Genomic DNA, 19,827 nt, shown 5'->3' with positions numbered 1-19,827 from the left:
TGATGGAGTGGCAGTTCTCCGGCAGGGCTTCGCCAAGCTCACGCGGAGGAGGAGAGGTGTTGTGGAGGGGAGGGGCTGCGCCTTGGATGTGGTGTTGCAGCCCTCCCCTCGCCCCTCTATTTATAGGGAGAAGGGGGAAGGGGGCCGGCCCCTCTAGATGAGATCTATAGGGGGGCGGCGGCCAAGGGGAAGGGGGCTTGCCCCCCAAGCAAGGGGGGGCGCCCCCCTTTAGGGTTCCCCTCAAACCATAGGCGCATGGGCCCTAGGGGGGAATGGCGCCCAGCCCACTAGGGGCTGTTTCCCTTCCACCTACAGCCCATAAGGCCCTTCGGGGCAGGTGGACCCTCCCGATGGACCCCCGGAACCCCTCCGGTGGTCCCGGTACAATATCGGTATACCCCCGAATATTTCCGGTGACCGTATGATGACTTCCCATATATAAATCTTCACCTCCGGACTATTCCGGAACTCCTTGTGACGTCCGGGATCTCATCCGGGACTCCAAACAATATTCGGTAATCACATACAAATCTTCCTAATAACCCTAGCGTCATCGAACCTTAAGTGTGTAGACCCTACGGGTTCGGGAACCATGCAGACATGACCGAGACAACTCTCCGGCTAATAACCAACATCGGGATCTGGATACCCATGTTGGCTCCCACATGTTCCACGATGATCTCATCGGATGAACCACGATGTCGAGGATTCAAGCAATCCCGTATACAATTCCCTTTGTCAATCGGTATGTTACTTGCCCAAGATTCGATCGTTGGTATCCCAATACCTCGTTCAATCTCGTTACCGGCAAGTCACTTTACTCGTTGCGTAAGACATCATCCCGTGACCAACCCTTAGTCACATTGAGCTCATTACGATGATGTCTTACCGAGTGGGCCCAGAGATACCTCTCTGTCATACGGAGTGACAAATCCCAGTCTCGATTCGTGCCAACCCAACAGACACTTTCAGAGATACCCGTAGTGCACCTTTATAGTCACCCAGTTACATTGTGACGTTTGGCACACCCAAAGTATTCCTATAGTATCCGGGAGTTGCACAATTTCATGGTCTAAGGAAAAGATACTTGACATTAGAAAAGCTTTAGCAGACGAACTACACGATCTTGCGCTATGCTTAGGATTGGGTCTTTTCCATCACATCATTCTCCTAATGATGTGATCCCGTTATCAATGACATCCAATGTCCATGGTCAGGAAACCGTAACCATCTATTGATCAACGAGCTAGTCAACTAGAGGCTCACTAGGGACATGTTGTGGTCTATGTATTCACACATGTATTACGATTTACGGATTATACAATTATAGCATGAACAATAGACAATTATCATGAACAAGGAAATATAATAATAACCATTTTATTATTGCTTCTAGGGCATATTTCCAACAAATATATATTACGGGTCTGTTTGGTGATGACCCACAAGTATAGGGGATCTATCGTAGTCCTTTCGATAAGTAAGAGTGTCGAACCCAACGAGGAGCAGAAGGAAATGATAAGCGGTTTTCAGCAAGGTATTCTCTGCAAGCACTGAAATTATAGATAATAGATAGTTTTGTGATAAGATAATTTGTAACGAGCAACAAGTAACAAAAGTAAATAAAGTGCAGCAAGGTGGCCCAATCCTTTTTGTAGCAAAGGACAAGCCTGGGCAAACTCTTATATAGAGAAAAGCGCTCCCGAGGACACATGGGAATTATCGTCAAGCTAGTTTTCATCACATTCATATGATTCACGTTCGGTACTTTGATAATTTGGTATGTGGGTGGACCGGTGCTTGGGTACTGTCCTTACTTGGACAAGCATCCCACTTATGATTAACCTCTATTGCAAGCATCCGCAACTACAACAAAAGTATTAAGGTAAACCTAACCATAGCATGAAACATATGGATCCAAATCAGCCCCTTACGAAGCAATGCATAAACTAGGGTTTAAGCTTCTATCACTCTAGCAACTGATACGTCTCCAACGTATCTATAATTTTTGATTGCTCCATGCTATATTATCTTCTGTTTTGGACATTATTGGGCTTTATTATTCAATTTTATATTATTTTTGGAACTAACCTATTAACCGGATGCCCAGCCCAGAATTGCTGTTTTTTTTGCATATTTCAGAGTTTCGCAGAAAAAGAATATCAAACGGAGTCCAACGGAATGAAACCTTCGGGAACGTGATTTTAGGAACGAACATGATCCAGGAGACTTGGACCCTACGTCAAGCAACCAATAGGGAAGCCACGAGGTAGGGGGGCGCGCCTACCCCCCAGGCACGCCCTCCACCCTCGGGGACGAGCGATGGTCTTTTCCTACCAATCTATCCCCCTAGGAGCATGCGCGTAATACTTTGCTTTGATAACTTGTAGATTTTTGCAATAAGTATATGAGTTCTTTATGACCAATGTTGAGTCCATGGATTATACGCACTTTCCTTCCTTCTACCATTGCTAGCCTCTCTAATACCGCGCACTTTTCGCCGGTATCATACACCCACCATATACCTTCCTCAAAACAGCCACCATACCTACCCATCATGGCATTTCCATAGCCATTCCGAGATATATTGCCATGCAACTTACCACCGTTCCGATTGTTATGACAAGTTCCATCATTGTCATATTGCTTTGCATGATCATGTAGTCGACATCGTATTTGTGGCAAAGCCACCGTTCATAATTCTTTCATACATGTCACTCTTGATTCATTGCATATCCCGGTACACCGCCGGAAGCATTCACATAGAGTCATATTTTGTTCTAAGTATTGAGTTTTAATTGTTGAGTTGTAAGTAAATAAAAGTGTGATGATCATCATTATTAGAGCATTGTCCCAAGTGAGGAAAGGATGACAGAGACTATGATTCCCCCACAAGTCGGGATGAGACTCCGGACTAAAAAAAAGAGGCCACAAAAAAAGAGAAAGGGCCCAAATAAAAAAATAAAAAAATGAGAGAAAAAGAGAGAAGGGGAAATGCTACTATCCTTTTACCACACTTGTGCTTTAAAGTAGCACTATGATCTTCATGATAGAGAGTCTCCTATGATATCACTTTCATATACTAGTGGGAATTTTTCATTATAGAACTTGGCTTGCATATTCCAATGATGGGCTTCTTCAAAATGCCCTAGGTCTTCGTGAGCAAGCGAGTTGGATGCACACCCACTTAGTTTCTTTTGTTGAGCTTTCATATACTTATAGCTCTAGTGCATCTGTTGCATGGCAATCCCTACTCACTCACATTGATATCTATTGATGGGCATTGATACGTCTCCAACGTATCTATAATTTTTGATTGCTCCATGCTACTTTATCTACTGTTTTGGACTATATTGGGCTTTATTTTCCACTTTTATATTATTTTTGGGACTAACCTATTAACCGGAGGCCCAGCCCAGAATTGCTGTTTTTTTGCCTATTTCAGTATTTCGAGGAAACAGAATATGAAACGGAGTCCAAACGGAATGAAACCTTCGGGAACGTGATCTTCTCACCGAACGTGATCCAGGAGACTTGGACCCTACTCCAAGAAGTTTCCGGGGAGGTCACGAGGGTGGAGGGCGCGCCCCCTGCCTCGTGGGCCCCTCGGAGCTCCACCGACATGCTCCTTCCTCCTATATATACCTACGTACCCCCATTAGACCAAATACGGAGCCAAAAACCTAATTCCACCGCCGCAACTTCCTGTATCCACGAGATCCCATCTTGGGGCCTGTTCCGGAGCTCCGCCAGAGAGGGCATCCATCACGGAGGGCTTCTACATCAACACCATAGCCCTTCCGATGAAGTGCGAGTAGTTTACTTCAGACCTTCGGGTCCATAGCTAGTAGCTAGATGGCTTCTTCTCTCTTTTTGGATCTCAATACAATGTTCTCCCCCTCTCTCGTGGAGATCTATTCGATGTAATCTTCTTTTTGCGGTGTGTTTGTTGAGACCGATGAATTGTGGGTTTATGATCCAACTTATCTATGAATAATATTTGAATCTTCTCTGAATTCTTTTATGTATGATTGAGTTATCTTTGCAAGTCTCTTCGAATTATCCATTTGGTTTGGCCAACTAGATTGGTAGTTCTTGCAATGGGAGAAGTGCTTAGCTTTGGGTTCAATCTTGCGGTGTCCTTACTCAGTGACAGAAAGAGTTGCAAGGCACGTATTGTATTGTTGCCATCGAGGATAACAAGATGGGGTATTTATCATATTGCATGAATTTATTCCTCTACATCATGTCATCTTGCTTAAGGCGTTACTCTGTTTTTAACTTAATACTCTAGATGCATGCTGGATAGCGGTCGATGAGTGGAGTAATAGTAGTAGATGCAGGCAGGAGTCGGTCTACTTGTCACGGACGTGATGCCTATATACATCATCATACCTAGATAACCTCATAACTATGCTCAATTTTATCAATTGCTCAACAGTAATTTGTTCACCCACCGTAGAATATCTATGCTCTTGAGAGAAGCCACTAGTGAAACCTATGGCCCCCGGGTCTATTCTCATCACATCAATCTCCATTACTTTATTTTACTTGTTTTGCTTTTACTTTTTACTTTGCATCTTTATACCAAAAATACCAAAAATATTATCTCTATCAGATCTCCCTCTCGTAAGTGACCGTGAAGGGATTGACAACCCCTAAGCGTTGGTTGCGAGTTGCTACCGTTTTGTGCAGGTACGAGGGACTTGCGCATGACCTCCTACTGGATTGATACCTTGGTTCTCAAAAACTGAGGGAAATACTTACGCTACTGTGCTGCATCACCCCCTCCTCTTCGGAGAAAACCAACGCTAGCTCGAGACGTAGCAAGAAGGATTTCTAGCGCCGTTGCCGGGGAGGCCTACGCCAAGTCAAGTCAAGATTTACTCTCCCGTCAACGAGCCATTTCTGGCGCCGTTGCCAGGGAAGCCTACGCAAAAGTCAACATACCAAGTACCCATCACAATCTCTATCTCTCGCATTACATTATTTGCCATTTGCCTCTCGTTTTCCTCTCCCCCACTTCACCCTTGCCGTTTTATTCGCCCTCTTTTCCCCTTGCCTTTTGTTTGCTCGTGTGTTAGTTTGCTTACCTGTCGCTATGTCGAATTCCTTATCTTCTCCGTTATCTCCCGAGAATGAAGTGCTAAATTTTAAACGAAGGGAGGGAGAAAATCTATAAGATGCTTGGTATAGAATTTGCAATGCTCAAAATAGATATACCAGAAAGCAATCTACTTCAGTCCTTCTTCGCAATTTTTATGTAGGTGCTAATCCTTGGTATAGATATATCCTTGATACCATTACCGGAGAGAATTTTTTGGGTAGCCATACTTTTGATTCCTATAATGTTTTAATAGATTTATTTGGCTCATCTCCCCTTTTGGTTAATGGAACTGTGTTAACCTTGGAGCATGTTATGCAAAGGCTTGAAATTATTGAAAACAAAGTTGCTACTATTGAATCCATTGAAAATCTAGATAAAAAGATTCATAATCAAATTACTCAATATGGATCTAAGGTAGGAATGACTTTGAAAAATATTAAGGAGAAGGAACCCATGGTCAATGAAAAAATAAATCTAGACTCTACTCGAATCGATAAACTTGAGGGTATCATTGCCAACTTGGGAACTGCTTTTTCTTCCGTAAAAAGTACTCCTAGTCCTCCCACTAAAATTTCCAAGTTTATGTATGTTCCTAAAAATAAGGGTGAATCATCTAGTAAGGAAAATGCGGATCTTAAATCTATAAGTATTCACCCCGATCTTTTTACAATCATTAAGGAACCATTTGCCACGAATGAATTTTTCGATCTTATGCCTAAAAGTTTGATAATCACTAGAAAGAAAGAAAGTTCTAAAGGAGGTGGATGCCTCATTGAAGAATTGCCTACCAAAGATGGCAATACCTAGATCTATCCTTGCTTTTATGCCTAGCTAGGGGCGTTAAACGATAGCGCTTGTTGGGAGGCAACCCAATTTTATTTTGTGTTTTTTGTTTTTGGTTTTGTTTAGGAATAAATAATCCATCTAGATTCAGTTTAGATGTGGTTTTATCTTTTAATTAGTGTTTGTGCCAAGTTAAACCTATTAGATCTTCTTGGAAGATAGTTATTTGATCTTGCTGTAATTTCCAGAATCTTTGCGCTCAGTGCCCGAATTGTGAAAAATCACCAGAACGTGATAAAATAGTGATTCCAATTGCTGCTGATCAATAAACAAATTTCCCGGGTCGTCTAATTTTGGTAGAATTGTTTGGGTTCCAGAAGTTTGCGTTAGTAACAGATTACTACAGACTGTTCTGTTTTTGACAGATTCTGTTTTGCGTGTGTTGTTTGCTTATTTTGATGAATCTATGGCTAGTAAAATAGTTTATAAACCATAGAGAAGTTGGAATACAGTAGGTTTAACACTAATACAAATAAAGAACAAGTTCACTACAATACCTTAAAGTAGTCTTTTGTTTTCTTTCTCTAACGGAGCTCACGAGATTTCTATTGAGTTTTGTGTTGTGAAGTTTTCAAGTTTTGGGTGAATTCTTTTGATGGATTATGGAACAAGGAGTGGCAAGAGCCTAAGCTTGGGGATGCCCATGGCACCCCCAAGATAATCCAAGGACACCAAAAAGTCAAAGCTTGGGGATGCCCCGGAAGGCATCCCCTCTTTTGTCCACTTCCATCGGTAATTTACTTGGAGCTATATTTTTATTCACCACATGATATGTGTTTTGCTTGGAGCGTATTGTATTATTTGTGTCTTTGCTTGTCAGTCTACCACAATCATCCTTTCTGTACACACCTTTTGAGAGAGCCATGTATGAATTGAAATTTGTTAGAATACTCTATGTGCTTCACTTATATCTTTTGAGCTTGATAGTTTACTCTATGTGCTTCACTTATATCTTTTTGAGCGTGATAATTTTTGCTCTAGTGCTTCACTTAGATCTTTTAGAGCACGGTGGTGGTTTGTTTTAAAAAAACTTGATCTCTCATGCTTCACTTAGATTATTTTTAGAGTCGTTAATAGCATGGTAATTTGCTTAATTATAATATACTTGGTATTCAAGATATGTGAAACTTTCTTTTTAGTGGGTTGAATACTAAGATAAGTCTGATGCTTGATAATTGTTTTGAGATATGGAGGTGATAATATCATAGTCGTGCTAGTTGAGTAGTTGTGAATTTGAGAAATACTTGTGTTGAAGTTAGCAAGTCTCGTAGCATGCACGTATGGTTAAAGTTGTGTAACAAATTTGAAGCATGAAGTGTACCTGGCTTGTGCATCCTTATGAGTGGCGGTCGGGGACGAGCGATGGTCTTTTCCTACCAATCTATCCCCCTAGGAGCATGCGCGTAGTACTTGATTTTTGATGACTTCTAAATTTTTTTGCAATAAGTATATGAGTTCTTTTGACTAATGTTGAGTCCATGGATTATACGCACTTTTACCTTTCCGCCATTTGCTAGCCTCTTCGGTACCGTGCATTGCCCTTTCTCACATTGAGAGTTGGTTCAAACTTCGCCGGTGCATCCAAACCCCGTGATATGATACGCTCTTTCACACATAAACCTCTCTATATCTTCCTCAAAACAGCCACCATACCTACCTATCATGGCATTTCCATAGCCCGAGATATATTGCCATGCAACTTCCATCATCATCATCATGACATGCTTTACTTTTGTCATATTGCCATTGCATGATCTTGTAGTTGACATCGTATTTGTGGCAAAGCCACCATGCATTATTTTTCATACATGTCACTCTTGATTCATTGCACCATCCCGGTACACCGCCGGAGGCATTCATATAGAGTCATATCTTGTTCTAGTATCGAGTTGTAATCATTATGTTGTAATCAATAGAATGTGATGATCATCATTATTAGAGCATTGCCTAATTAAAAAAGAGAGAGAGAAAGGCCAAAAAGAAAAAAAGAAAGGCCCAAAAAAAGAGAGAAAATAAAAAGGGCAATGCTACTATCTCTTTTTCCACACTTGTGCTTCAAAGTAGCACCTTGTTCTTCATGTAGTGAGTCTCATATATTGTGCTTCAAAGTAGCACCATGATTTCATATAGTGAGTCTCATAAGTTGTCTTGTTCATACTAGTGGGAATTTTTCATTATAGAACTTGGCTTGTATATTCCAACGATGGGCTTCCTCAAAATGCCCTAGGTCTTCATGAGCAAGCAAGTTGGATGCACACCCACTAGTTTTCTTTTGTTGAGCATTCTTAGCTCTAGTGCATCCGTTGCATGGCAATCCCTACTCCTTGCATTAACATCAATTGATGGGCATCTCCATAGCTCATTGATTAGCCTCATTGATGTGAGACTTTCTCCTTTTTTGTCTTCTCCACACAATCCCCATCATCATATTCTATACCACCCATAGTGCTATGTCCATGGCTCGCGCTCATGTATTGCGTGAAGGTTGAAAAAGTTTGAGATTATTTGAGTATGAAACAATTGCTTGGCTTGTCATCGGGGGGATAGAAGTTGGGAACATCTTTGTGTGACGAAAATGAAGCATAGCCTAACTATATGATTTTGTAGGGATGAACTTCCTTTGGCCATGTTATTTTGAGATGACATAATTGTTTGATTAGTATGCTTGAAGTATTATCATTTTTTATGTCAATATGAACTTTTGTCTTGAACCTTTCGGATCTGAATATTCATACCATGATTAAGAAGATTTACATTGAAATTATGCCAAAGTATCACTCCGCATCAAAAATTGTCTTTTTATCATTTACCTACTCGAGGACGAGCAGGAATTAAGCTTGGGGATGCCTGATACGTCTCCAACGTATCTATAATTTTTGATTGCTCCATGCTACTTTATCTACTGTTTTGGACTATATTGGGCTTTATTTTCCACTTTTATATTATTTTTGAGACTAATCTATTAACCGGAGGCCCAGCCCAGAATTACTGTTTTTTTTCCTATTTCAGTATTTCGAGGAAACAGAATATCAAACGGAGTCCAAACGGAATGAAACCTTTGGGAACGTGATCTTCTCACCGAACGTGATCGAGGAGACTTGGACCCTACTTCAAGAAGTTTCCGGGGAGGTCACGAGGGTGGAGGGCGCGCCCCCCCTGGGCGCGCCCCCTGCCTCGTGGGCCCCTCGGAGCTCCACCGACGTGCTCCTTCCTCCTATATATACCTACGTACCCCCATTAGACCAAAGACGGAGCCAAAAACCTAATTCCACCGCCGCAACTTCCTGTATCCATGAGATCCCATCTTGGGGCCTGTTCCGGAGCTCCACCGGAGAGGGCATCCATCACGGAGGGCTTCTACATCAACACCATAGCCCTTCCGATGAAGTGCGAGTAGTTTACTTCAGACCTTCGGGTCCATAGCTAGTAGCTAGATGGCTTCTTCTCTCTTTTTGGATCTCAATACAATGTTCTCCCCCTCTCTCGTGGAGATCTATTCAATGTAATCTTCTTTTTGCGGTGTGTTTGTTGAGACCGATGAATTGTGGGTTTATGATCCAACTTATCTATGAATAATATTTGAATCTTCTCTGAATTCTTTTATGTATGATTGAGTTATCTTTGCAAGTCTCTTCGAATTATCCGTTTGGTTTGGCCAACTAGATTGGTAGTTCTTGCAATGGGAGAAGTGCTTAGCTTTGGGTTCAATCTTGCGGTGTCCTTACTCAGTGATAGAAAGAGTTGCAAGGCACGTATTGTATTGGTGCCATCGAGGATAACAAGATGGGGTATTTATCATATTGCATGAATTTATTCCTCTACATCATGTCATCTTGCTTAAGGCGTTACTCTGTTTTTAACTTAATACTCTAGATGCATGCTGGATAGCGGTCGATGAGTGGAGTAATAGTAGTAGATGCAGGCAGGAGTCGGTCTACTTGTCACGGACGTGATGCCTATATACATGATCATACCTAGATAACCTCATAACTATGCTCAATTTTATCAATTGCTCAACAGTAATTTGTTCACCCACCGTAGAATATCTATGCTCTTGAGAGAAGCCACTAGTGAAACCTATGGCCCCCGGGTCTATTCTCATCACATCAATCTCCATTACTTTATTTTACTTGTTTTGCTTTTACTTTTTACTTTGCATCTTTATAACAAAAATACCAAAAATATTATCTCTATCAGATCTCCCTCTCGTAAGTGACCGTGAAGGGATTGACAACCCCTAAGCGTTGGTTGCGAGTTGCTACCGTTTTGTGCAGGTATGAGGGACTTGCGCGTGACCTCCTACTGGATTGATACCTTTGTTCTCAAAAACTGAGGGAAATACTTACGCTACTGTGCTGCATCACCCCCTCCTCTTCGGGGAAAACCAACGCTAGCTCGAGACGTAGCAAGAACGATTTCTGGCGCCGTTGCCGGGGAGGCCTACGCCAAGTCAGGTCAAGATTTACTCTCCCGTCAACGAGCCATTTCTGGCGCCATTGCCAGGGAATCCTACGCAAAAGTCAACATACCAAGTATCCATCACAATCTCTATCTCTCGCATTACATTATTTGCCATTTGCCTCTCGTTTTCCTCTCCCCCACTTCACCCTTGCCGTTTTATTCGCCCTCTTTTTCCCCTTGCCTTTTGTTTGCTCGTGTGTTAGTTTGCTTACCTGTCGCTATGTCGAATTTCTTATCTTCTCCGTTATCTCCCGAGAATGAAGTGCTAAATTTTAAATGAAGGGAGGGAGAAAATCTAAAAGATGCTTGGTATAGAATTTGCAATGCTCAAAATAGATCTACCAGAAAGCAATCTACTTCAGTCCTTCTTCGCAATTTTTATGTAGGTGCTAATCCTTGGTATAGATATATCCTTGATACCATTACCGGAGGGAATTTTTTGGGTAGCCATACTTTTGATTCCTATAATGTTTTAATAGATTTATTTGGCTCATCTCCCCTTTTGGTTAATGGAACTGTGTTAACCTTGGAGCATGTTATGCAAAGGCTTGAAATTATTGAAAACAAAGTTGCTACCATTGAATCCATTGAAAATCTAGATAAAAAGATTCATAATCAAATTACTCAATATGGATCTAAGGTAGGAATGACTTTGAAAAATATTAAGGAGAAGGAACCCATGGTTAATGAAAAAATAAATCTAGACTCTACTCGAATCGATAAACTTGAGGGTATCAATACCAACTTGGGAACTGCTTTTTCTTCCGTAAAAAGTACTCCTAGTCCGCCCACTAAAATTGCCAAGTTTATGTATGTTCCTGAAAATAAGGGTGAATCATCTAGTAAGGAAAATGCGGATCTTAAATCTATAAGTATTCACCCCGATCTTTTTACAATCATTAAGGAACCATTTGCCACGAATGAATTTTTCGATCTTATGCCTAAAAGTTTTATAATCACTAGAAAGAAAGAAAATTCTAAAGGAGGTGGATGCCTCATTGAAGAATTGCCTACCAAAGATGGCAATACCTAGATCTATCCTTGCTTTTATGCCTAGCTAGGGGCGTTAAACGATAGCGCTTGTTGGGAGGCAACCCAATTTTATTTTGTGTTTTTTGTTTTTGGCTTTGTTTAGGAATAAATAATCCATCTAGATTCAGTTTAGATGTGGTTTTATCTTTTAATTAGTTTTTGTGCCAAGTTAAACCTATTAGATCTTCTTGGAAGATAGTTATTTGATCTTGCTGTAATTTCCAGAATCTTTGCACTCAGTGCCCGAATTGTCAAAAATCACCAGAACGTGATAAAATAGTGATTCCAATTTCTGATTATCAATAAACAAATTTCCCAGGTCATCTAATTTTGGTAGAATTGTTTGGGTTCCAGAAGTTTGCGTTAGTAACAGATTACTACAGACTGTTCTGTTTTTGACAGATTCTGTTTTGCGTGTGTTGTTTGCTTATTTTGATGAATCTATGGCTAGTAAAATAGTTTATAAACCATAGAGAAGTTGGTATACAGTAGGTTTAACACTAATACAAATAAAGAACAAGTTCACTACAATACCTTAAAGTAGTCTTTTGTTTTCTTTCTCTAACGGAGCTCACGAGATTTCTATTGAGTTTTGTGTTGTGAAGTTTTCAAGTTTTGGGTGAATTCTATTGATGGATTATGGAACAAGGAGTGTCAAGAGCCTAAGCTTGGGGATGCCCATGGCACCCCCAAGATAATCCAAGGACACCAAAAAGTCAAAGCTTGGGGATGCCCCGGAAGGCATCCCCTCTTTTGTCCACTTCCATCGGTAATTTACTTGGAGCTATATTTTTATTCACCACATGATATGTGTTTTGCTTGGAGCGTCTTGTATTATTTGTGTCTTTGCTTGTTAGTCTAACACAATCATCCTTGCTGTACACACCTTTTGAGAGAGCCATGTATGAATTGAAATTTGTTAGAATACTCTATGTGCTTCACTTATATCTTTTGAGCTTGATAGTTTACTCTATGTGCTTCACTTATATCTTTTTGAGCGTGATAATTTTTGCTCTAGTGCTTCACTTAGATCTTTTAGAGCACGGTGGTGGTTTGTTTTAAAGAAACTTGATCTCTCATGCTTCACTTAGATTATTTTGAGAGTCGTTAATAGCATGGTAATTTGCTTAATGTTAATATACTTGGTATTCAAGATATGTGAAACTTTCTTTTTAGTGGGTTGAATACTAAGATAAGTTTGATGCTTGATAATTGTTTTGAGATATGGAGGTGATAATATCATACTTTTGTTCACTTTGCCATCCTTCTTATCCGCCAAATACTTGGGGCAGTTCCGCTTCCAGTGACCAGTCCCTTTGCAGTAGAAGCACTTAGTCTCAGGCTTAGGACCAGACTTGGGTTTCTTCATTTGAGCAGCAACTTGCTTGCCGTTCTTCTTGAAGTTCCCCTTCTTCCCTTTTGCCCTTTTCTTGAAACTAGTGGTCTTGTCAACCATCAACACTTGATGTTCTTTCTTGATTTCTACCTTCGTCAATTTCAGTATCACGAAGAGCTTGGGAATCGTTTCCGTTATCCCTTGCATACTATAGTTCATCACGAAGTTCTACTAACTTGGTGATGGTGACTAGAGAATTTTGTCAATCCCTATCTTATCTGGAAGATTAACTCCCACTTGATTCAAGCGATTGTAGTACCCAGACAATCTGAGCACATGCTCACTGCTTGAGCGATTCTCCTCCATCTTGTAGCTATAGAACTTGTTGGAGATTTCATATCTCTCAACTCGGGTATTTGCTTGAAATATTAACTTCAACTCCTGGAACATCTCATATGGTCCATGACGTTCAAAACGTCTTTGAAGTCCCGATTCTAAGCCGTTAAGCATGGTGCACTAAACTATCAAGTAGTCATCATATTGAGCTAGCCAAATGTTCATAACGTCTGCATTTGCTCCTACAATAGGTCTGTCACCTAGCGGTGCATCAAGGACATAATTCTTCTGTGCAGAAATGAGGATAAACCTCAGATCACGAATCCAATCCGTATCATTGCTACTAACATCTTTCAACACAATTTTTCTCTAGGAACATATCAAAATAAAGATATGAAAGCAACAACGCGAGCTATTGATCTACAACACAGATATGCTAATACTACCAAGACTAAGCTCACGATAAATTAAAGTTCAATTAATCATATTACTTAAGAACTCCCACTTAGATAGACATCCCTCTAATCCTCTAAGTGATCGCGTGATCCAAATCAACTAAACCATAACCGATCATCACGTGAAATGGAGTAGTTTTCAATGGTGAACATCATTATGTTGATCATATCTACTATATGATTCACGCTCGACCTTTCGGTCTCCGTGTTCCGAGGCCATATCTGCATATGCTAGGCTCGTCAAGTTTAACCCAAGTATTCTGCGTGTGCAAAACTGGCTTGCACCCGTTTTAGATGGACGTAGAGCTTATCACACCCGATCATCACGTGGTGTCTGGGCACGACGAACTTTGGCAACGGTGCATACTCAGGGAGAACACTTCTTGATAATTAGTGAGAGATCATCTTATAATGCTACCGTCAATCAAAGCAAGATAAGATGCATAAAAAGATAAACATCACATGCAATCAATATAAGTGATATGATATGGCCATCATCATCTTGTGCTTGTGATCTCCATCTTCGAAGCACCGTCATGATCACCATCGTCACCGGCACGACACCTTGATCTCCATCGTAGCATCGTTGTCGTCTCGCCAATCTTATGCTTCTACGACTATCGCTACCGCTTAGTGATAAAGTAAAGCATTACAGGGCGATTGCATTGCATACAATAAAGCGACAACCATATGGCTCCTGCCAGTTGCCGATAACTCGGTTACAAAACATGATCATCTCATACAATAAAAATTTAGCATCATGTCTTGACCATATCACATCACAACATGCCCTGCAAAAACAAGTTAGACGTCCTCTACTTTGTTGTTGCAAGTTTTACGTGGCTGCTACGGGTTTAAGCAAGAACCAATCTTACCTACGCATCAAAACCACAACGATAGTTTGTCAAGTTGATGCCGTTTTAACCTTCGCAAGGACCGGGCGTAGCCACACTCGGTTCAACTAAAGTTGGAGAAACTGACACCCGCCAGCCACCTGTGTGCAAAGCACAGCGGTAGAACCAGTCTCGCGTAAGCGTACGCGTAATGTCGGTCCGGGCCGCTTCATCCAACAATACCGCCGAACAAAAGTATGACATGTTGGTAGGCAGTATGACTTATATCGCCCACAACTCACTTGTGTTCTACTCGTGCATATAACATCAAACCATAAAACCTAGGCTCGGATGCCACTGTTGGGGAACGTAGTAATTTCAAAAAAATTCCTACGCACACGCAAGATCATGGTGATGCATAGCAACGAGAGGGGAGAGTGTTGTCTACGTACCCTTGTAGACCGAAGAGGAAGCGTTGACGCAATGTACAGGAAGTAGTCGTACGTCTTCCCGGTCCAACCGATCCAAGCACCGTTACTCCGGCACCTCCGAGTTCTTGGCACACATTCAGCTCGATGACGCACCCCGAGCTCCGATCCAGCAAAGCTTCAAGGAGGAGTTCCGTCAGCACGATGGCGTGGTGATGATGAAGATGTTCTACCGGCGCAGGGCTTCGCTTAAGCACTGCAACGATATGACCGAGGTGGAATATGGTGGAGGGGGGCACCGCACACGGCTAAGGAACGATCACGAAGATCAACTTGTGTGTTCTAGGGTGCCCCCTGCCCCCGTATATAAAGGAGGGAGGGGGAGGTGCGGCCGGCCCCAAGGGGTGCGCCTGGAGGAGTCCTACTCCCACCGGGAGTAGGACTCCCCCCTCTCTTGCCTTGTTGGAGAAGGACAGGGGGAGGGAGAAGAGGAAAGGGGGGCGCCGCCCCCCCCCTTCCTTGTCCTATTCGGACTAGGGGGAAGGGGCGTGCGGCCTGCCCTGGCCGGCCCCTCTCTTCTCCCTTATGGCCCATGTAGGCCCATTAACCCCCGAGGGGGTTCCGGTAACCTCCCGGTACTCCGGTAAAATGCCGATTTCACCCGGAAAAATTCCGATGTCCAAATATAGGCTTCCAATATATCGATCTTTATGTCTCGACCATTTCGAGACTCCTCGTCATGTCCGTGATCACATCCGGGACTCCGAACAACCTTTGATACATCAAAATGCATAAACTCATAATAACTGTCATCGTAACGTTAAGCGTGCGGACCCTACGGTTCGAGAACAATGTAGACATGACCGAGACACGTCTCCGGTCAATAACCAATAGCGGGACCTAGATGCCCATATTGGCTCCTACATATTCTACGAAGATCTTTATCGGTCAGACCGCATAACAGTATACGTTGTTCCCTTTGTCATCGGTATGTTACTTGCCCGAGATTCGATCGTCGGTATCCAATACCTAGTTCAATCTCGTTACCGGCAAGTCTCTTTACTCGTTCCGTAATACATCATTCCACAACTAACATATTAGTTGTAATGCTTGCAAGGCTTATGTGATGTGCATTACCGAGAGGGCCCAGAGATACCTCTCCGACATTCGGAGTGACAAATCCTAATCTCGAAATACGCCAACCCAACAAGTACCTTTGGAGACACCTGTAGAGCACCTTTATAATCACCCAGTTACGTTGTGACGTTTGGTAGCACACAAAGTGTTCCTCCGGTAAACGGGAGTTGCATAATCTCATAGTCATAGGAACATGTATAAGTCATGAAGAAAGCAATAGCAACATACTAAACGATCGGGTGCTAAGCTAATGGAATGGGTCATGTCAATCAGATCATTCAACTAATGATGTGACCTCGTTAATCAAATAACAACTCTTTGTTCATGGTTAGGAAACATAACCATCTTTGATTAACGAGCTAGTCAAGTAGAGGCATACTAGTGACATTCTGTTTGTCTATGTATTCACACATGTATTATGTTTCCGGTTAATACAATTCTAGCATGAATAATAAACATTTATCATGATATAAGGAAATAAATAATAACTTTATTATTGCCTCTAGGGCATATTTCCTTCAGTAGGTGCCGGTGCGGCGGCCTAGATCTATCCCCCTTTCATCGGCACAATGGTCAAAGTGAGCGACTACGTCTGGGGGCTCCTTCTAGAACCGGTGAGGACGATTGTTGTGTGGCATGGAGGAGGCGAGGTCTCGCGCTCATGTGCTTACCGAACACAACGGCCAGCGTGTTGCGGTGAGGTCCGAGATGCGATGCTTCAAGCAAAGGCCTACGGCCGACCTTGTCGGCAGCGATGATGGCCTGGCGACACCTTCGTCTGCCGCTTCCCTTCTTTGAGGTGTCATTGTGGAGCTTTTGTGGCATGTTCTTGGTGTGCTCCGGGTGAAAGCATAAGATCCTAACAAGGATCAGACGGCGATGACATCTTCGTTTCCCCCTTGGGCTCGTAGTCTTTGAGCCATGGATTCAATGTTGGTTACTCGGTGTCTCGGTTTGAGCGTGGTTGGTTTGTTAGGGTGTATTGTGGTGGCGGTGTTTCCTTGGTCATCCTGGTGCTGATGGTCGACCTCTCTCTAGGGTGCTCGTGGCAGCGGTGAGATCTCAGAGTTCAGTGCCCTTCAACGTCATTTGAGGTTTTGTTGTTGATGTCCTGCAAGTGCACAACATTAAGTTGTAGCTTATTCGAAGTAAAAGTATCAATCCCGTAGGGAGCACAGGAATTGGACTTTGTATCTTGTAGTGATTTAAATTATAATGCATGCTAGTTAGCTGCGATCCAAAGCAAATCGGAACAAAAGTTTAAAATATTGAGTGGTTGTTGCGAGCGCGGACGTAAATAGCATGAGTAAATTAAAATAAAAGAGCGTCAGACGTAAGTACTGGTAGTTGGAATCGATAGAACTAAAGCATTTTCAGGTTGTTTAGATTCCCCACTAGTATGTGTCTAACACAACTGATGCCGGATCCCTAATCCGTTTTATATGTTTCTACAAGTGGCCGGAGCAAGTACAAATGTGTGCATACATGCAGTAGCTCCACATCCCATGCGCCATTATCATTCATCCCCCACGCTGGTTACCGAATGATAATTAAGGGTTTCCCGTGGACGGAACTAAGGTGGTCTCCGTTTATCCCCTATTGCAATGATCCAGGAAGGAGGGAGATTAGAACTGTCACTACCGACCTCCGCATCCCACCTTTACACCAATATTAATAGCCTTCCTTTCAAATGAGGCATATGTTAGATGGTCAACTTTACCCAACATCAAGAAGATCATTAACATAAACATATAAACAGGATATCAAATTCTATTGTCATTCAACCCTAGACATACTAGGGTTCCTCCATATCCCCGAGAACTAGGGAAACTACTCACACATGAAAGGCGTGAACATTGCAGGATGAATCATGACAAACATGGTGGTAGCGTTAAAGTAATACAAAAGTGAATCCACACTGACTAATGTATTACAAAGATACGGAGATGGGGTGGTGATGATCACGACAGGTTATGATGATGCCCTCTTAACGCAGAGTTGTGACGGCGGAGTCCCTGGATCAATTCCCCCTCCGGAATCCTTCTAGAGGCTAGGATTCTTGTTTTGGATGTGTTTCTGGTGCTTGCGTGTCTCTCATTTGTGATGTGTCTATATGGGGGTGAACTAGTTGACCCAGATGAGGAGGTGACACGCAATATGATCAGCGGTACGCCAAGTGCTTAATTCTTTTATGGCAACATTCTATCACGTTAATTGACATGATCTTACCCCCATAAATTGGCATTCTTTCATTAAACTCCAAAACTCTCCCGTGCATGACAACCTGGCGAAAACATATAAAAGAGGTGCGTGAACGCAGTTAAATCCAAATAATCCTATAGCTACATAACGAAATAAGAGGTGTGAAACATTACATAAATTGGAATCATCGGTTGCCTTGCATGGTGCTCTTGTTCTCTCTATTTGTCTCGATCTCCTATGGTGTACCAAGAGGAGGTGCAAGGGCTATCTAGATTTGAAAAAGAGAATCGATGAAATGTTCCTCACTTTCGTCGTCGAAGGCACCGTAACGGCCGGCCCAGCGCCTCTCCCAGATTCGACGGCTCCTGGTGATGGCCTCCTCCTCTTCCTTGTGGCTGTACTCCTCCTCCGCCGGCGCCGAGCTCCGGGCCGGAGAAGGCGGCCGTTGTTTCTCCTCGCGGGGAGGCAGGGGCGCCTCGCGCTTGACCTTCTCCCCTCTGGGCGGGGTCAGGCTGCCGGGCTCTGCCTCGACGTAGTTTTCGCCGTTGATCTCCCCGCCAATCCGATGCGCGCCGTCGCCGTCGCCATCCCCACCTCTGCCAATCGGTCGCACCCAACCCCCCTGCCGCCATGGCTGGCACCGACGCGCAGCCTACCAATCACCCAGCCGCAAGCGGAGGCAGAGGAGATATTTCTTTATTTAGCATTGGACCCTCTATAGCAGTCATATCAGTTTTATTAAGTTTTTTAGTTATCCCTTTGGGATATCATTTTGTTTTAGCCCATCTTAGTATTGGTGTTTTTTATGGATTGCCACTTCACTATTTCAGGGAGCGCTGGTTTAGGATTCTGGCGCTCGAAGGGATGGCATTACTGGGCCGGCCCAACTAAACTTCGTTCGATCCCAGTGAACGTGACGCGAAAAAATCGATCGCTCGATTCGAGCTGGTCTGGGTGACGCGGAGAGAATCGCTCGCTCGATTCCAGCTGGTTTGCTTGACCAGTTGACCAGTCCACCGTGGACTTTTGAAAAAAAGGGAAAATCGCAATAAATGAAAAATCGTGAATAAAAAAATGATTCATGGATTTTGCAAAAAAATCACAAATTTCATAAAAAATCAATGATTTGAAAAAAATCATTGAATTTGAAAAAAGTTCATCCAATTTTAAAAAAGGTCATCAATTTTTATGAATGGTTCAACGAAAATGAAAAAAGTTCACAATATTGAAGAAAATTTCATCGAATTTGTAGAAAAAAGTTCATCAAATTTGAAAATTTTCATCAACCTTGGAAAAGTTCATCAATTTTTTTAAAAAAATATCATAGAATTTTTAAAAAAGTTCATCAAAATTGAAAAAGTTCATGAATTTTTAAAAAAGGTTCATCAAATTCAAAAAAAGTTCATTGAATTTGAAAAAAGTTCATCAAAAATTGAGAAAAATGTTCATCTACTTTAAGAAACAGATTATGAATTTAAAAAGTTCATTGAATCAAGGAAAAAACATAAAGAGTGAAAGAAAGAAAAAGATTCAACTAACCAGTTCGGGTGTGGTGGGATTGTGGTTGGTGCAGCCGGCGATGATACATGAGGGATTTTTTATTGAGGAAAGACAGTCAGGCTTTATTAACTCATATCAACATTTACAGGTATAACAA

This window comes from Triticum urartu, chromosome 2A (genome assembly GCF_056163025.1).
Source record: "Triticum urartu cultivar PI428250 chromosome 2A, HENAU_Tu73, whole genome shotgun sequence".
NCBI lineage: Eukaryota > Viridiplantae > Streptophyta > Magnoliopsida > Poales > Poaceae > Triticum > Triticum urartu.
The sequence above is the reverse complement of the archived record's forward strand: the minus strand, read 5'-3'. Positions refer to the sequence as shown.